The sequence below is a fragment of the Miscanthus floridulus genome, chromosome 2, assembly GCF_019320115.1.
Source record: "Miscanthus floridulus cultivar M001 chromosome 2, ASM1932011v1, whole genome shotgun sequence".
Lineage (NCBI taxonomy): Eukaryota > Viridiplantae > Streptophyta > Magnoliopsida > Poales > Poaceae > Miscanthus > Miscanthus floridulus.
The window spans coordinates 56511481-56529361 of NC_089581.1; the positions used below are offsets into that span (position 1 = coordinate 56511481).

General features: G+C 46.3%; 3 long non-coding RNA genes across 3 annotated transcripts in view; all 3 read left to right on the plus strand.

The window, feature by feature from the left end:
• LOC136538874 (uncharacterized) overlaps positions 1 to 17881 on the plus strand; it is a 28240-nt gene that overhangs the window by 4463 nt on the left and 5896 nt on the right. The window lies entirely within an intron of this gene.
• On the plus strand, positions 10025 to 11355 carry LOC136538875 (uncharacterized). The gene is made up of 4 exons (XR_010779479.1): positions 10025 to 10137; positions 10223 to 10355; positions 10428 to 10522; positions 10598 to 11355. It is a non-coding gene; the product is annotated as an uncharacterized lncRNA (long non-coding RNA).
• Positions 11611 to 12517, plus strand: LOC136538873 (uncharacterized). Its single transcript, XR_010779476.1, has 3 exons — positions 11611 to 11792; positions 11864 to 12135; positions 12218 to 12517. It is a non-coding gene; the product is annotated as an uncharacterized lncRNA (long non-coding RNA).

Sequence of the window (17881 nt, forward strand, 5' to 3'; positions counted from 1 at the left end):
TGTGTTGAATCGATCCGTCTCTTTAGTGGGGTGCCCTGCCCTCCCTTTTATAGATCAAGGGGGAGCAAGGATTACAGATGGGAGAAAGAAGAAAAACCCGAGGCAAAGAAGGTCCTTCGAAGGTGCTGGGTCTTCCTTTTTCATTGAGCCTGCCCTGCTGACACGACAGACAGTGCCAGGGATAGCACGTTCGGTGATCCTGATAGGGCCATGCTCTGGCTTCGTTAAGCAAGTGGTCACGTCCCATCTCGCCTCGGCGGGTGGCGCGATGCACTAGGGTGCCGAGTCGTGACCCTATGGGGAGCAGACGGCGTAGAGGCCCCACGTTTGTTACTGTAGATGACACGAGGTTCCTCCTGGACCGTAGTGGTTGTCGTATGTTTCCGTCAGGATTCGTGTCCGAGGGCAAATGTCGGCGCCCATAACACTGTAGGATAAATGTCGGCGCCCACAATACTATTTGGGCTCTGACATGCCTGGAAGGGCTTAAAGCGCCTGTCTAGTCATATCCTGATGGTACTTTCCTGTAGGGTGTATGGTATGGTCCTCGGTATTGTGGTTGACTTGAGTGCCCCACCTTATCTGCACGCGTAGTTATGAAGGAGTAACGCATAGACGTCGGGCAAGGCGGAGTCTACCCTCGGACGTCGGGTGAGACGGAGTCTGCCCCCAGATGTCGGGTGAGGCAGAGTCTACTCCCAGACGTCGGGCGAGGCAGAGTCTGCCCCTAGATGTCGGGTGAGGCGGAGTCTGCCCCTGGACGTTAGGCGAGGCGGAGCCTAGCCCCTGGACGTCGGGCGAGGTGGAGCCAGCCCTCAGACGTCGGGCGAGGCGGAGCCTACCCCCGGACATCGAGCGAGGCGGAGCCAACCCTCGAACGTCGGGCGAGGCGGAGTCTGCCCCTAGACGTCGGGCGAGGCGAAGCCAGCCCTCGGACGTCGGGCGAGGCGGAGCCAGCCCTCGGACGTCGGGCGAGGCAGAGTCTGCCCCCAGACGTCAGGCGAGGCGGAGTCCAGCCCTCGGGGGTCGGGCGAGGCGGAGTTTGCCCCCCGATGTCGGGCGAGGCGGAGTCCAGCCCTCAGGGGTCGGGTGAGGCGGAGCCAGCCCTCAGGGGTCGGGCGAGGCGGAGCCATCCTTCGGTCGTTTGGGCAAGAAGTGTAGTTGCGTTCTTGTCTGTTCGGAAGCATCAACATTTGATGGTTATTAGCTCCTCGTCTTTGGGTACCCTAGTATTCGGTCCCTAACAGTAGCCTCCAGTGATTCGGATAGAATCGCCCGAGGGTATTTCGATTCGCTAGAGGGTACGCACGAGCGCACCCATCGGGTGTAGCCCCCGAGTCCCTGGGTGATTCAAATATAATTGCCTAGGGGGTATTTTGATTCGCCACAGGGTGCGCCCGAGCGCACCCATCGTGTGTAGCCCCTGAGCCCTTGGGTGATTCAGATAGAATCGCCCGGGGGGTAATTCGGACCCTTCGTAGGTATGGCTGTGAGATTTGGTGTTTTGATAACTAGATTGTTCGATTGGAGTCCTGGTATCCTGTTCGCGGGGATCTAGCAAGAGTCAGCCTGGCTAAGACTCAATTGAGGGTCGAGATACTTGTGGCACTCGTGTGCCTGGGGTTTGGCCGCTCGCGGGCCCATCCTTCGTCGTAAGGCTACCTTGGGATGGTCGTCAAAACTATTGATGGGCCTGCCCTCGGACTCCTAGGCCCAAGCGGGCCAGAGGAACACTTTTTGACCCGTATCTCTTCTATTGGTAAAAAGTCCTGGTCCGCCCGGGAAGGTGAAACGTTCGGCGCATCTTGGGAGGGAAAGGATAGGGATTGCGGGCGCATATCCCACATGATGACGTGGTGGCGAATCGTGGCAGGCGCGGAGATCTAGGCGGACGGTTGCCTTCCTCGCATCCGTCGCCCCTATAAAACCAAAGGGTTCGCCCCCAGGGTTCCGTACATTACCTCCTTGCCTTTGCATCTACAACTTCCGTCGTTGTCGACAGAATATCGTCGGCAGTCTACCGAGGGGTATCCCGCGATGGTAGATTTGTCGGTGGGGATGCGCGTGATCAGGAACCGGATGGTGACACAAGGCACAGAGACAGCGATTTAGACAGGTTCGGGCCGTCTGATCGACGTAATACCCTACATCCTGTGTCTTTGGTGTATTGTATTGATCTGTATGTAGATTCGATCTGATGGATCGTGTCCGCTAGGGGACCCCTGCCTCTCCTTATATAGTCTGGAGGGACAGGGTTACAAGTAAAGTAGCATATTTGGTACTATACAATGTCTTGCGGTGCACGCCGAGTAGCGTCGTGCACCGCTTTGATCTTGTGGGCCGGACCACCTCTGATGGTGTGGCTCATGTCTTGTCTTGAGGATACCGGGCCCCATACCCCCACAGCTAGTCCCTGAGCCTGACAGTAGGTGACGTAGTCGCGTGGTGCCAGGGTCAGAAAGTAGAAAACCAACCGAGCAGACAGCCAGTCCTCGGGCGTAGCCTTGAGATGAGAACAAGCACATTCACCGCAAGGTGAAGTGTGCCCACTTAGTCCCCGAGCCTGCTGGAAGATGAAGAATGAATCTTGTAGCAGGGTCAAAGAAGTCTGAAAGCTTGCCGACGTCGTCTGACATGCGTGTATCAAGACCCCAGACGTGCTGCCCAAAATCAGCACCCTGATTCAAACAGCATGGAGCAGCTTGATAGCACATCGACGAGACGTAGCAAGATCTGACCACCAAGGGAGCACCAAGGAGTCCTCGGCGTCGCTGGCGATGACCGAACACCGAGGAGCAAGGAGTCTCCGGTGTCGCTGGCGATGACCGAGCATCAAGGAGCGAGGAGTCCTCGGCGTCACTGGTGATGTCCGAGCACCGAGGAGCGAGGAATCCCCGGTGTCGCTGGCGATGTCCGACCACCAAGAGAGCAAGGAGTCCCCGGCGTCGCTGGCGATGACCGAGCATCGAAGAGCGATGAGTCCTCGGCGTCGCTGGCATTGACCGAGCACCTAGGAGTGAGGAGTCCCCGGCGTCGCTGGCGATGACCGAGCACCGAGGAGCGAGGAGTCCCCGGCGTCATTGGCGATGACCGAGTATCGAGGAGCGAGGAGTCCCCGGCGTCGCTGGCGATGATTGAGCACCGAGGAGCGAGGAGTCCTCAGCGTCGCTGGCGATGACCGAGCACTGAGGAGCGAGGAGTCCCCGGCGTTGCTGGCGATGACCGAGCACCGAGGAGCGAGGAGTCCCCGGCGTCGCTGACGATGACCGAGCACCGAGGAGCGAGGAGTCCTCTGCGTCGCTGGCGATGGCCGAGCACCGAGGAGTGAGGAGTCCCCGGTGTCGCTGGCGATGATCGAGCACTGAGAAGTCTCCGGCGTAGACGGCGAGGTCCAAGCACTGACGCAGCTGATGACGTTCGTGCGGTGAAGTGTGCCCACTTAGTCCTCGAGCACGAAGAATTCGAGCGTTGAGGAGTAACCGGCGTAGCTGACGATGAAGTACGAGTGGCGAACAGTCTGGTCAACTAGTCGGCGGCGAAGTGAGCATTGAATAGAAGTATCGATTCGAACCTCGGTAGCGGTGCCGTGCCGGGCTGGGTAGCGCGATGGCGACGATGACGATGACGGCAATGGCGACGGTGAGAGAAGGATGAGAAAAATATGATTTACTACACGAGGGATTTCCCAAACTAGGGGCTCCCCTTACGGTAGTTTTGGTGTGCTTTGCCCAAGGGGTTGGCAGATATATATAGGAAGAAAAACTCCCCACATCCACGTCAACTAGCGATATGGTACTAGTTGACGTTGCACCATCCATCTGCATTAACGAGCCTAAATAAACATTAAAGCCCATTAGTAAATAAATGCATGGGCATTTATGATTTATTAGGATTATTGCACATGGGCTTTCATCGTTGAAAAAAACAAGAGATTTATTATTTTCGAAATTAATTAATTTTATGGATAAAATAATTCTAGAAAAGTCTAGAATTGACATTTAAGCCACGAAAAATACTCCGAGACCTCCGAAAATTTGGGGAAAATTCCCAAAGACACTTTGGAACATGATGAACCCAAACAAAGTCTTTGGAGCTCATAAAAATATTGTTGGGAACTTGGAACATAAAGATTAAGGTGAAGAAGGTAGGAATTAAATTCTATAAAAGGCTGGAAAATTCCTAGAGATAGATATTCGTCTCCTAAACGTATAAAAAACATACATTTTGCATATAGAAACACGAGGTGCGACCGACATAAATGCAACAAACACGTTTCTACCTTATGATAAATTTTAAATTAATGAAAATTTTTATTTTCCTATGTTTTCATGTGCACAAAAATTCACAAATAAATCATTTTAGCTCTATTTTCAAAAGTGGCAAATTTTAGGGTGTTACAGTCCCCTTCCTCTCCTTCGTTGAATTCCAGCAACGTTATCTCCACTCTGTCGATTCTAGATGCATGAATATGGCATAAGATATTACGAATGCATACATGCTGACAAGTATAGTATGATGATACAAATTGAATGTATTCTTATAAGTATTCTTAACAGCATGTGAAAGTAATAACAAGTGTATCATGTTTTATTGAGTATGTGCATATCTCTTCTTAATTACTAAATCAAACACTTCAACAATTCATTTACTACACCACAAAACAACGGCTACTTGTTTTACTCATAACTAGAGTTCTATTTATCCAAATGCTGTGATCTTAGACTTTCTGGAAAGCTTATAAAATTGTCTACAACTCTTATTTAATCACCAAAAGTTAATTTACACTCTATCCTAACCAAAACAGGCAAATAGTCCAGTGTGGTCCAGAAATTCCAGAGAGCAAGCATTTTGGAATACTAACTTTAAACAACTATAACTTCTAAACCCTTTGGCTTATTGTCCTGAAATTTTAACACAAGATGTGTGACGAAGTTACCTACAACTTTGTTATTAACCATTTTTAGAGCAAACATCATTTTTACTATGTAACATTCCAAACTATAGAATCTGTCCGAAAACTCTTCTCACCTAAATTATAAAACAACGATATTTTTACTTGATATAAACATTCCAAATTTGACTTTACCAAGCATACCAACAGTTCAAGGACATCAAATAAACTCAAGAAAACATAATGTCCAATCCCAAACTTATCATTTAAACGCCTTTATCAATTTAATTAGATAACTAGGTTAAATAATAAACATATACCCAATGTGCATAATAAATTCTCAGAAAATTACAGTGGACTCCTAATGCTCACAATAGGCTACTGTGAAATTTTCATAACATTTGCACATGTATAACATCCTATGCAAAAATACCAAGCGAGCAAGGGTTATTTTAGTGAAAATAGTAAACCCTTTAGAAAAGTGTCAAGCAATAGATTTTCTATTTTTCCTAGATTCATATTAGTACCATACTACTGTACAAGAATTTACATAGCAATATATTACATATTTTTATCCTTACAAATTTCCTTAGAAAATGCTATTTATTAATGAATAAATAGAAAGACCATATTTAATTCAAGTTTACAGCAAGCTTATTATTTTTCCTAGCTAGAGCATGTCAATACAAAACCCACAAAATTGGAATCACATTTTTATCATTTTTCTAGCTCAAGATATCAAATTTACAAAATGGTAAACATACAAAAAGCATTTATAGAAACACATTTAAATCTCCAATAAAAACATCAGAAATCGTACATATGATATTTTTATAAAATACTACATTTCCTAAAGAACACAACAAAATTTGGTTCACAATATTTGGATCTCTATAGCTCAACTTATCCATTTTCAAAGATTGCATGAAAAACTAAAAATAAATGAGCTATCCTACTGTTGTACAATCAATGACAACTGGGACCCGCATGTCAGTTGACCCCATCGGTCAGTGAAACAAAACCAGGGTATGGCGCTGAATCAACACGGGTCGGCCACAGCTCATCGCTGGCGAGTCCTCCGACGAAGGCAAGTGCTCCTACGTGATCTACAAAGCAAACCGCGTCGGGTGAACTAGGTGGTGGCAGTGCAGGTGTGGCGGAGCGTGCTCATCGCCGGCCATGGCGGCACGGCGGCGCTGCTCTATAGTGCGTCGGCCATCACCGGCCACGGTGAAGCCAGGCGAGGCGCGCTACAGAATCACGGTGACTATGTGACTACATCTAGGCGACCTAGGCGGCTAGAGGTGCTCCGACGAAGCATGGCCACGGCTGCGGCCATGGCGGAGCTCCGGCGAAGACGTACCCGCGGTGGCGCAACGCGAAAAGCGGCTTACCAAAGGCGCAACTGTGGGCGCTGCAAGGTGGGAACGACAGAGCAGAGTGAGGCGGAGCTTTGGGCTAGACGGAGGTGGTGGCAGTGTGGTGGAGCTCACGCGAGGCGATGGCGGAGGTGGTGCGGTGCTCGGTGGCGCTGTGCTCTTCCGCGGCGAGAGGAAGGGCGAGCACAGGAGAGCGAGAGAGTGGGCGGGAGTGAGTGGAGAGGAGGCGTGGGGTGGTGCAGATAACGGGCGCTAGCTCGCGGCGTCGATGGCCAGGCGTCGGCCAACGGCGTCCACGCTCTGCTGCCGGTCGGCCACGTCCGGGCGCGGCGCGACGTTCTTCAGGGCGCGATCAGTAGCCTGACAACGCGATTTGAAGGTGCAATTCCTTTCGATACAAAGCAATTCAGCGAATGACTCTAAAACTAAAATTGTAGCCCTAAGTACCATCTCCAATTCTTGTTTCTCAAGTAATATCATCCCAAAATCGAGGTTGTCAAACTGTCAGTGAAGCTGACTTAGAAAAATTTTGCTAAGTGTTGAAAACAGTGCATTGTTGATTTTTGTGAGCTCAAAAAGACTAAGCTATGCACCTTATTATCTCATGACCCAAAAATAAAAGTTGTTCCCCTACTCAAACACTACAACTTTGCTTTAGCGACTACATACATGCAAAGTCCCTATCATATGGTTCAAACTTGGTCAAACCCATTACATTCAAATGATGACTTATACTTGAACTATGACTTAGTGAACCATTTAGCCCTAGCCATGAATACAAAAGTTGTTCATAAAGATACTCTAAACATGTTTAAGCTATTTATAAGGTCACACGATCATTTCCTACATTAGTTACACAATAAGCTTTCCAGGTCAACACACATAGCATCACTTAAGTACCTGATCATGCAAAGTGATCTTCATGAACAATGTTCCACTAGTTATCCTAAGTGTAGCTAATATGTTTTAGTGACTCACATCAACCCTTTACATATATTCACTCATGATTATATGCATATATACAAAGAAACATAAAATAACAAACATGTTTTATATGTTTCAATCACATGTTTCAATTGTAAAAGCTTAAATATGAATGGTTGATGCTCATGTTCATGCAATGCAAGTCAAATTGTGCAAGGCTAACACCTAGGGTGTTACATTGGTATTTATACCCGGAGCCTAAAAACGGATCCTACTCGAGTACGACTTAGTACAATTTTTGGTACAAAGAAAACATTCCTATTTTAAGGTAACTTGGACTCTAATATTTCCCCTTTTGTAGAGTCTGATATGTATCTTCTTGATGCCAATCATACCTCGTCATTGTTATCTGCTGACGTCATTCGGAGAGAATCGATCCTAGTGCCGCATTCGACTGACAGATGTCAATCCTTACTCAATCGACTCCTTGATTGGCATAATCTTGGAAGCCTGCGAGTTCCCGCGCTCTTCTCCCAAATTTTGGTGTAAACACATGCCTCCCAATTTTGGGATAAAATGATTTTATCCCAAAATTCTAATTCATTGGTTTACCATGCCGCAACTGTACTATCCCGAGATGTACGCACGACTCCTGACTTTCCGGCCTGAGTTTTATATAACATCCCAATATTATCTTTTGCAACGTACTTGGCCTGCTCGCTTTCTCCTTCCTCCAGCCAACTTTAACAGCCGACACTGTCATCGCTAAGGCCCCAAACTCTAGCAAACCATCTGTTCTAACAAGCCGTCATCCAAGCGATCCTCACCAGATTTAAACCAATTTTCGACCGTGATGGTGACCATCGACCATGTCCCTGAGGTATGTCTCCAAGTTTCCTTTCTCCAATTATCGTCCGCTACCTCGTATTCCTTTTCTTCTCAAACTTATTTCATCTGATTTCTTAGGAAATGAGGAACGAAATCTTGATTCCATCAGCCGTTTTCCCCAATATCTATTTTCTTGGGCCTATGGGTGATTCCGATTCATCCGATTTCATTCGCCAAGAAACCAACCAAATCCCCTTCAAACATTCTGCAGTGGATTTGTCCTCTTGGAATTCAGATGCCTAAGGGATGGAGAAATTGATTCCACAAGATGTCCGAGAAAAAGGGTGGAGATTGAGAACTTTATGATCTGAATCAATGCCTGACTCTTTCATTGTCTAGGATGGAGTGGAACGACTCACTTTTGATTGCTGCATCTTATTTTTTTGGTCCAATGCTCTGAATACTTTCATCTTTGGTCACGGCCCAATGACCATCACCCTGGCCGATGTTTACATGTTGACTGGCTTCAGAATAACTAGGTCAATGCAGCCTTACGAGTACTTGACTGCTAACTCCAAGAAATTAGCCAAAATAGTAGATTGCACAGGATGAGCTGGTTACATTCTGAACCACGTTGAAGATGGATCAGCTGTCGGCGAAAGGGAATACGTGGCTTTTCTGAACATGTGGTTGGAAAAATTATTTTCTACGGGTCATCTTGTGGTCCAATCTACAATCACAAACTCATGGCGGAGCACCTAGCATTAGGCAAGGATATCCCTCTTGGAAAATATCTGCTAGGTGCTGCTTATCATCTAATGTACTAGGTGGCTGCTCAATTACTGAAGAATGAACCAGTGCATACTGTCAGTGGCCCCTGGTGGCTAATACAACTGTGGCTTAACTTGTATATGCATAAGTTTGTGAGGCCTGATCTCAAAAGCCCGAGTTTCCCTTCTTCTAATTTTCATGCAAAATATAGAGGTGAAGAAGGAAGAACTCGGCAGTGCATGAGCTATGGTGAGGCTGCATCGGTCATAACAACTGATTTCGATATTGGCCATCTCTTCAAGAAGTTTTATAGAGGATTTGGTGTAGATTTCCTGACTTGGCTACCATATGATGATGAGAATGATGAGCTGGCCTTCCCATTCAAGTTTTGATTTGAGTCAGGTTGCTCGGACGATGTGACGGCTGCAATCTTCAATTCTTTCGTCAAGCCCTGTGTTCTTCCAGCCGAGTTTCGGCATGGCCGTGGCAAAATGGCCACATGCTCTTTTATTCCAGGCAATCTTCCAATGTATGAGTTTTACAGCCCATTCTTTGTAGCTTGTCAGTTTGGTTTTGGTGAATTGCCTCCTTAGCTATTCTTCAAGGACATACTGAAGCCTCGGGAAGATATCAGTGAAGTGTTGGAAGCTGGTAGAGTTTTTCAACTAGGATCAGATCTCCCTTCCCTTTGTTTGCATGATTGGATTAGAGTCAGCCTTTCTTCTACTCCCTTTGACTCTTGGTGGTAAGAATGGCGCTTCCATCTTTTTTGTGGATCGGTCCATCCTTTGTGTATATCCTTGGATGGAAAATTTACTTCTGACAGAGATGTAATTTGCTATTTCTCTTCAAGAAAACTGCTTGACGAATTCCTCTGTTAACTGTCCTAATCGACCTTTTCAGGATGTTGAATTTGATCCTTCAAGCTTGGATAGGAAAGGGTGTCCTATAGATTACCAGCCACCGTGTCCGATTTCGAGAATGGGATCAGCTGCACCTTCACTGAAGAAATTGATGAAAACCCCTGCAGCCCCCATAATTGTGACATCAATCTTCAAAGCGCAAGGTGGTTCAAGGGGCAACCCAGAAAACCACTATTGGGAAGAGACTCCGTAGAACGAGACCATCAACTGTTCAGGTAAATAGTTCACCTCCTCTTCAAAATGATATTCACTTACTGACTTCGTCCCTTCACAGCTATCGAGCATTGCATCCCAACCTATTCTGGGTGCGGAACTGCCATCCTAGGCATTTGACTCAGCACCAACTGAACTCCCATCGGCCCTTCCACGAAGGGAGCCGATCTCGGTTGAATTAACTGATGCTTCCAAAACAACAGAAAATGTGAGTTTTATTTCTGATGTTTACCAGGGTATTTTCTTTAACTTCATTCAGTCTCTACCCTTCATCTGACTTCCTGCTGCGCCAGATATTTCCTGACGAAACACCTATGCAAGATCGGGAGCCTGACAGTCCGATCAACGATCCTGTCGATGTTGAAGGTGGCCTTGTTGCCGCCAATACTTAGACTGTTGATTCCCCAGTTCGACAAACAACTGATGGTGAGGGAGTTATTTATTCAATTTATCTCTCTGTAGTAAACATGAACTAAAAAAATCTTTCAATGTTTGCAGATGTCGATATTGAGATTTCTGAGCCGATTCAACCAGATATTACTGGTGTATCATCAGTTGTTCCTTCCCTTCAAATAGAGGCTACCATAGAAAAGGTGTTGTACCTCATTTTACTTGTTCATCTTATTATAAACTGATCCAATCCTTCTAATCAAGTTTTCCCTACATAGGCACTCGATCCTTCAGCCCGGAGCTACTCTTTCAATCTTGAGGAATATTTTGATGAAGATGAGATTAGATCGTCAACCACTAACTCTAGCGAAACTCTACCGAAGGAGACCAGAAATCGGCTAAGAAATATACTGTCAATATTTGAGAGGAATATAGCCGATTTGGTCCAAGATACTGATTCAACGCAGAGAGTCTTCTTGGCTATTAAGGGTGATCCATCCCCAGCTCTCTCCAGAGTCTTGTCATCTTTGTCTATCTTTGAAGATCAGGCTTTGGAGGTGAAAAAGACTCAGAGAAATTTGTCCAACCGTGAAGCCCTGCTGGCCAGGGGGAACTCCAATAGGCAAGAGGCTAAAGAGCCAGCACAGTTGATTGTTGACTTGAAGAACTCCTCCCTCAGGACCGATCTAGAGTTGTCCCAATTGGAAATTAATCGTGCAGAACTTGAGAAGGAGCTAGAAAACGTGAAGGCTGCCATTAATCATCGCAAGTCCACTCTGGCCCAGATACCTGATGCCATCAAACAGAAGAAATAGGCACTATTGGCCAAGGTGAAAGAAGGTAGAGCCATCCAAAGCAGCCTTGACAGCGCCCCTAGAACAGCCGAAGAATACGAGCAAAAGATTGTAGAAGCTGATGCTACCTGGCTAGAAGTACTAAAAGTCATCCATGATGTCCTAAACCTATAAACTGTATGTTAACACGTGCCTCATGTAAGATCAATGATAACTATATCTTTGTTGCCTTGTTGCGTTTTTCGTTTCGGCTAAAGAGCCGATTTGAAAACAGCCGACTTCATATTTCCAATCTCAATCCAAATAAGTCTAAAAACCCGGCTTTACCAAGAGAGCCCTTCGATTTTTCTGCCCTCAGTCGCCCAACGCCGTATTCTTATTGGCATCAGTGAAGTGGCGCTTCGCCTTCTATTAATTGCGGTTGCCTTTTGCGCGCCCCGAGGCGTTCGCCTCTTCGCTTCACGTCTTCAAATACTAGCCGATGGCCTCGGCTTCGAACACATCTCCATTCGTAACTGTTCCTTTGCTCCTCTCCGCCTGCCGAAACCCTGTAGCAGTTTTCTTTCTCCCTTCCATAGATCCCATCGTTCTTTATGGCCGGCGAGGACAATCAAGGCAAGGGCGCGGTGGAGGAAATCCCAGAGAACATGCCGATGAACCAGTGTCTTCGACGCATGAGGTGAGATTGACACTTCTTGTTTATGATGATGAACTGCTCTGACTCGCCTACATTTTTGTTGTGAATGACAGTCTCCATCCTCTTCCTAGGGCCAGTGGGCCCTCTAACGCTGCATCTTCCACGCCGGCCTCGTCGTCGGACTCCTCCGATTCGTACAACAGCGACGACGCCCGGTGCTTTCTCCGAGAGTGGAGGGCAGCCCAGAACCGTTACTCCGAAGCGACTTGGGAGAATGGCCAACTTGAGATCTGTCTCGGGCTCTCTCAAGCGGCCCTTCATGCTGCCGAAGAGGAGGCCAGTGTCGTTCGGGCACGGTTGGCCGAATCCGACGCCATGGTGGCAGGTAAGATGAACTCCATGAACGCTTTTACTCTGACTTCCACTGTTTTTATGTTGACATTCCTTTCGTCTTCTGTGATCATCAGCCCTGACAGTGCAGTTGGAGTCTCCAACTGGCGGCGAACGTAGCCATGGACGCTGTCAATGCTCGGGGTCCCCTTATTGACGCTCCCCTCCATGACGTTCCGGCCCGTGTTCAGGAGATCACCCTTCACGACGTCCGTCATGGTGCAGCGGTGGCGTTGACCGCGACGCAGGTCCAGACTGGGTACAAACTCCACTCCATGGAGACTGGCTTCCCAAAAGGCGACGACCCTGAGGAACAAGAAGACCTGCTCAAAGAATTCGTCATGGCAACGTAGGCCATAGAGGATATCACATCTGCTCAGGACGTGGTGAACAAGATGTTCAATTAGGTTGTATTTAGGGCGAACTGATGTATGGAATCTTCTGCTTTTCCATGATTGTCTTAGTGCAATACCCTTATGTATGATTGTCTTTGCTTTTTATTTTTTGCTTTAGAGGCGATACATATCGTATCGGCTTTTATTGTCTTTGAAGATTTTTTTTGAACTAGAGACGATACCCTCCTGGTACCGGCTATTACAGTCAAGAACAAATCGGCTATCGAATGTTGATAAGATGTTAGGACAACATCCCACAGAACTTTTCATACCAAAGATTAGACAATTGATCAACCCAGGTCAAGCACCTTATTAAGCAAAATAGAACTTTAAGAAATCCATTAACTCTGAATCGCACCTACAATTTGACTCAGCATCCACATATGTCTGCCTAAACTCATCTCCAGGACTCAGTGCTTATTTTTTCCTTTAATCCAATGGCCGACATGAAGCCGTGATTTTTCTACTAAAACAAACTCTTATAGCCGATCGCTTGCATCGGCTGTTGGCTTTCATTGCTGATCTTAATGAAGCCTCCTTCCCATGACTTGCTAGAAAAACATTCAAAGTCTCCTAGTTCCCAAAAGACTGGATCGGCTGTTGCGATGCTCATGGACTTATCAGTGCGAACCAGTTCGACATCATCCCCATGCCATTGAATCAAACACTGATGCATGGTTGATGATATACAACAATTCGTATGAATCCAATCACGACTGAGGAGCAAACTGTACGACCCTTTTCCATCGATGACGAAGAATGTGGTCAGCATAGTCTTGCTTCCGATTGTTAGTTCGACGTTTATTGCCCCCTGAGTCTTAGACGTATTGCCTCCGAAGTCCTTAAGCATCATGTCAGTCTTCATCAGATCTCCTGGTCCTTTGCCAAGTTTACAAAAAGTAGTGTAAGGCATAAGATTGACAGAAGCACCTCCGTCCATCAACATCTTGTTCATCGGCTTTCCATCAATAAGACCTTTCATATATAAATCTTTTAAGTGTCGATGTTTGACTGGTTTGTCAAATATTGCTTGCTGTACAACCGTTAACTTGGCAACTATCTCCTCGTACTCCGATTCATTGAAATCCAAATAAACTTGATATGCCGGAGCTCTGAATTCTGATGGCAACAGGAAAGCCATTTGGATATTGGCCGATGATTGTTTTCTATCGGCTGTTTGCTTGGTATGCCATACTTGAGGTTTATCGGATGCCTGAGCCTGTTCCACCTCTTTATTCCTTAGTCGTTGCACCCTTCTCTTCTGGCTTCTTGTTAAATCTCCTGGACACCATTGATCTTTCTACCAAACATACTTTCTTTCATTGCCTTCTTCTTCATAATCAGCCCAGTCCTAGTCAACAACTCTTTTTCCCAGCCGATTATGAACATTTCCATTTTTAAGCGCCGATCCATGTTACTATGATGATATGTCTCTTGAGTATGGATAGACCGGCGGTTGGTTTGAGATTGCCTAAACTCCCAATACTGATTGCTGCATTCTGGACAGTCATATTTGGTAGACAATTTTAAACCTTCATTCCAGCAATGTCTGAAGAAAGGAGAAATCTAATGTAATTCGGCTTGTTTCCTTTCATATCTCTCTTCTTTTAGTTGATGCTGGTATGCTTGATCCTTTAACTAACGCTGATAATTCTTTTCTTTCTGCCGTTGCCATTTATTCAACAGAATCCAAGATGTAACTCGCAGCTTTGTCGTCCCTGCTTTTGACGCCCCCTGTTCGTATCGGCTCTTTTGCTCGGCACTACGTCTTCTAATCTCTCTATACTCGTCAGCCGATATTTGCATCTTGGGATCAACTGTTCCAGCTTCTTTTGATTTGGTTGATGTTAGGACCTTAGTCTGTCCTTTGAATAGCCCAGCATCAACCATGTTTTGATCTCCTGGGAAAGGATTATCATCAACTTTCATTTTTCGAGGCGTATCAAATTTGAGCCTCTCCTGTTGAATAGCCCTCTGTATATGCTGCCAAAAAATTCTGCATTCATTGGTGGAATGAGAAGTAGCATTATGGAATTTGCAGAACTTCTTATTCTTTAATTGATCAGGGGCAACATGACATGACCATCGGGCAACTTGATCTGCCATTTCTCAAGCAAGAAATCGAAGAGCTTATCTGATTTGGTGACATCAAAGTCATAGCTCTCCTCGACTCCTCTTCCCCAAGGATTTGACACCATTACTGTCTTCTTACCCCAATTTCATTCAGCCATAGCAACCTCTTTTTCTTTATCTTCATAGCCGTCATCGGCTGAGTATGGATCATAAGCTTCAGCTACTGTGGTACTTTTATGAAATCGAGTGTCTCTGCGCATACTCTGCAATTGGCTATTGAGCGCTGCCACTCATTGAGCCAATTGTCCCAAGTTGTCAAATTCTTGTTTCAGCAGCTTTTCTTTCCAGATTGGCAGCATTCCTTGAATAGCTAAAGCAGCTAATTGATCGTCAGCCAAGTTTAAGGAGAAGCACAAGTTCCTGGTTTCTCGGAACCTCTGAAGAAATTCAGTGCCCGATTCATTAGTCTTTTGTCTTATAGTTGTCAAATCGGTAATCTTCTTTTCTCCAGTCCTAGTGTAAAAATATGTATGAAACTTCTTCTCTAAGTCAGCCCAATTGACAATGGAATTGACTGGTAGTGATGAAAACCAAGTGAAGGCTGGCCCTGATAAGGACAAGGAGAAGAAACAAACTCGATGGGCATCCTCAACGGATGCTTTGCCCAATTATGTAAGATACTGACTGATATATTCTATTGTGCTTGTACTGTCTTGGCCAGTGAACTTAGCGAATTCTGGGAGCCTGTAATTTGTGGGAAGAGCGACCAAATCATACCATTCTGAATATGGGTGTTTGTACGAAAAGGTCAGCCCTTTTGGCTTTAGACCAAACTGATTTTTCATCATCTCAGTCACCCTCAGCAATAATTCATCAGCTTGCGGATTTGGATTCCTCTGCACCGGCTGACCCGTCTGTGGATTGAAATCCTGCGTGCCTTGATATCATTGATTTGGCATCATGTGAAGAGTATTATAATTTGTGTCATAGTGATACCCTTATGGAATCTCGATCTGCTGGGTCCTTTGCTGGTTTGCTACTTGAAGTCTCTGATTGTAGACACAAGGATCTATATCTCTACGGATCCTTTGAATTGATGGTGCTATTTTTTGAGCCGACGACGGTATTGTAGCACCCGGTTTTAAAGATAAAACCAGATACACACTATATGTAAGCCTAGGAAGTCAAATCTCACATATGGCCATAAATAAGGGTAATATCAAGAGACAATACTTATTACATAACATATTAGTAAAAGAAATATAACCTTAGAGTATAGACAGTGGAAAGACAACTCCGATCTTTAGGCGGAGACTCCAAATCCACAGGGACGACTGACTGGTTGACTACAAGCCTAACTTCTCCAAACCAGCAATCTGGTACCCATCCAGGATTTTTATCCAAGTATAGAAAAGTAAAGCAAGCGTAAGTACATGTTGTACTTAACAATTATATCATGGGGTTCATGAGGCTCAAAAGGCCGACACTGGTTTACTGTGATTAGCTTTAATAAGTCATCTTTTTAAGCAATTGAGTGGCAAAGAATTTATCATTCCCATAAACACATGATCAGGTAAACATGATTAATGAATAGCATAAACAATTGATCATTAGTACAATTATCCATTAGTGATCATCTCTATTCCATAAGGGTCCAAGGCCACTTGTGACCATGAGCACGGCTGTTATAACAATTTTACACTCTGCAGAGGTTGTACACTTTCACTGTGAGTTGTGATTTACCCTTTCGCCCGAGGTGATTAGCCTCTTGACCCACTACCAAGGAAGGTCGACAGGGTTCACTATGAAGCCTTTCAAAGGTTCGTCTAACAAGTTAGGGTCACTAGGTTTCCCCATCAATAAACATAAACTCCCCTCCAAGGAGTGACTAACAAGTGCACCCACTTGGCAGGCCAAGATCATACCCGTCGAAGCCCGAACCACTAACAAGCTAGAAAAGGTCCTCGTATTGAGGTAAAGTCAGAGCCATATAGCCCTCATAGCTGTACTATAAGTCCTAGATGATCGCTTACAGATAAGTCCTTAAGGAGAGGAATCTAAAGCATTTAGAAAGTAGCTAAACACTCCAGCCCCCTATTTCCATGTTACTAAAAAGTCATGTTTTAATGTTTATTGCATATACCATTAGTCAAGTTACAAGATCATAGTTTTGATTAAGCACTAGCAAAAACTACCCAATGCAATATCCCAAAGGTATCAATGAATCCAGGATATCAATTAGCTAGGAAATTTACTACAGTTGCCAAGGTAGACACATGCATCATGAATAAAATGATTAATGGTGAATAGGTATCAAGGATGGTCCCATGCTACACTTGCCTTACACACCGATCCTTCGGTAAGCTTTAATCTTCAACGTCCTTCTTCTTTTGGATCACCACGTGTATCTCACCGACTGGACGTAATCGTAGAACACCACACAAACATCCATACACATACATGCATAGCTTACAATTGCATCTATTTCAGAACAGTACACCAATCATAGAAAAATAAGTAAAAGAGTTTGAAATACGATTCTATGCATCGCTACGAACACAGTCGCGAGAGGCACGCTAATTGGAGCTACGGTTGAAAAGTTACAACTACCAAGAGATTTGGCGGCGGCTACCGAGAGATTTGGGGGTCACGTCGGGGTGGCGTTCCACGGCGGCGCCATGAATGGCGGTGGCTGAGGTTCTACTCTACGGTGTTCTAGGGCACTAAACGCGACGTGAAGGGGTCGAGTAGGTACCAGAGCTCACCATGAGTCGTTAGGATGGGAGTGCGGCGTCTGAGGAGGCTCCGAAAGGGCGGGTTGTCAACGGCGGCGACTGGAGAGAGAGAAAGGGGTGCGGGTGAGCGAGAAATCCGAGCAATTGAAGGTCAATTCGAGGAAGTGAAAGACCTATGGCACCGGGGGGGTCGCGGCGGAGCTCCGGGACACGTCGGCGTCGTCGAATCGGCACCGGAGCAGCGGGCTACGGGGCGGCGGTGGCGAGCGAGCGGCGGTCGGAGAAAAGAGAAAAGGAGGGGGGCTCGGCTCGGTGCTTTAAAGGCCGGACGGTCGCGGCGTAGAAGGAAGGGGAGCGGGGGCGCGGGCGGATTGATTACCTGCCATACGGGCGTGGGCACGGCGGCTTGCCATGCATGGCTGCGCCATCGGCGGAACGGAGGAAGGAAAGGGGCATGCGGGGAAGAAAGGAAAGGGAGTGAGGCGGTGCTGACGTGCGGGGCCAGCAGCGCAGTGAGGGAGAGGAGGGCGAAGCGCGT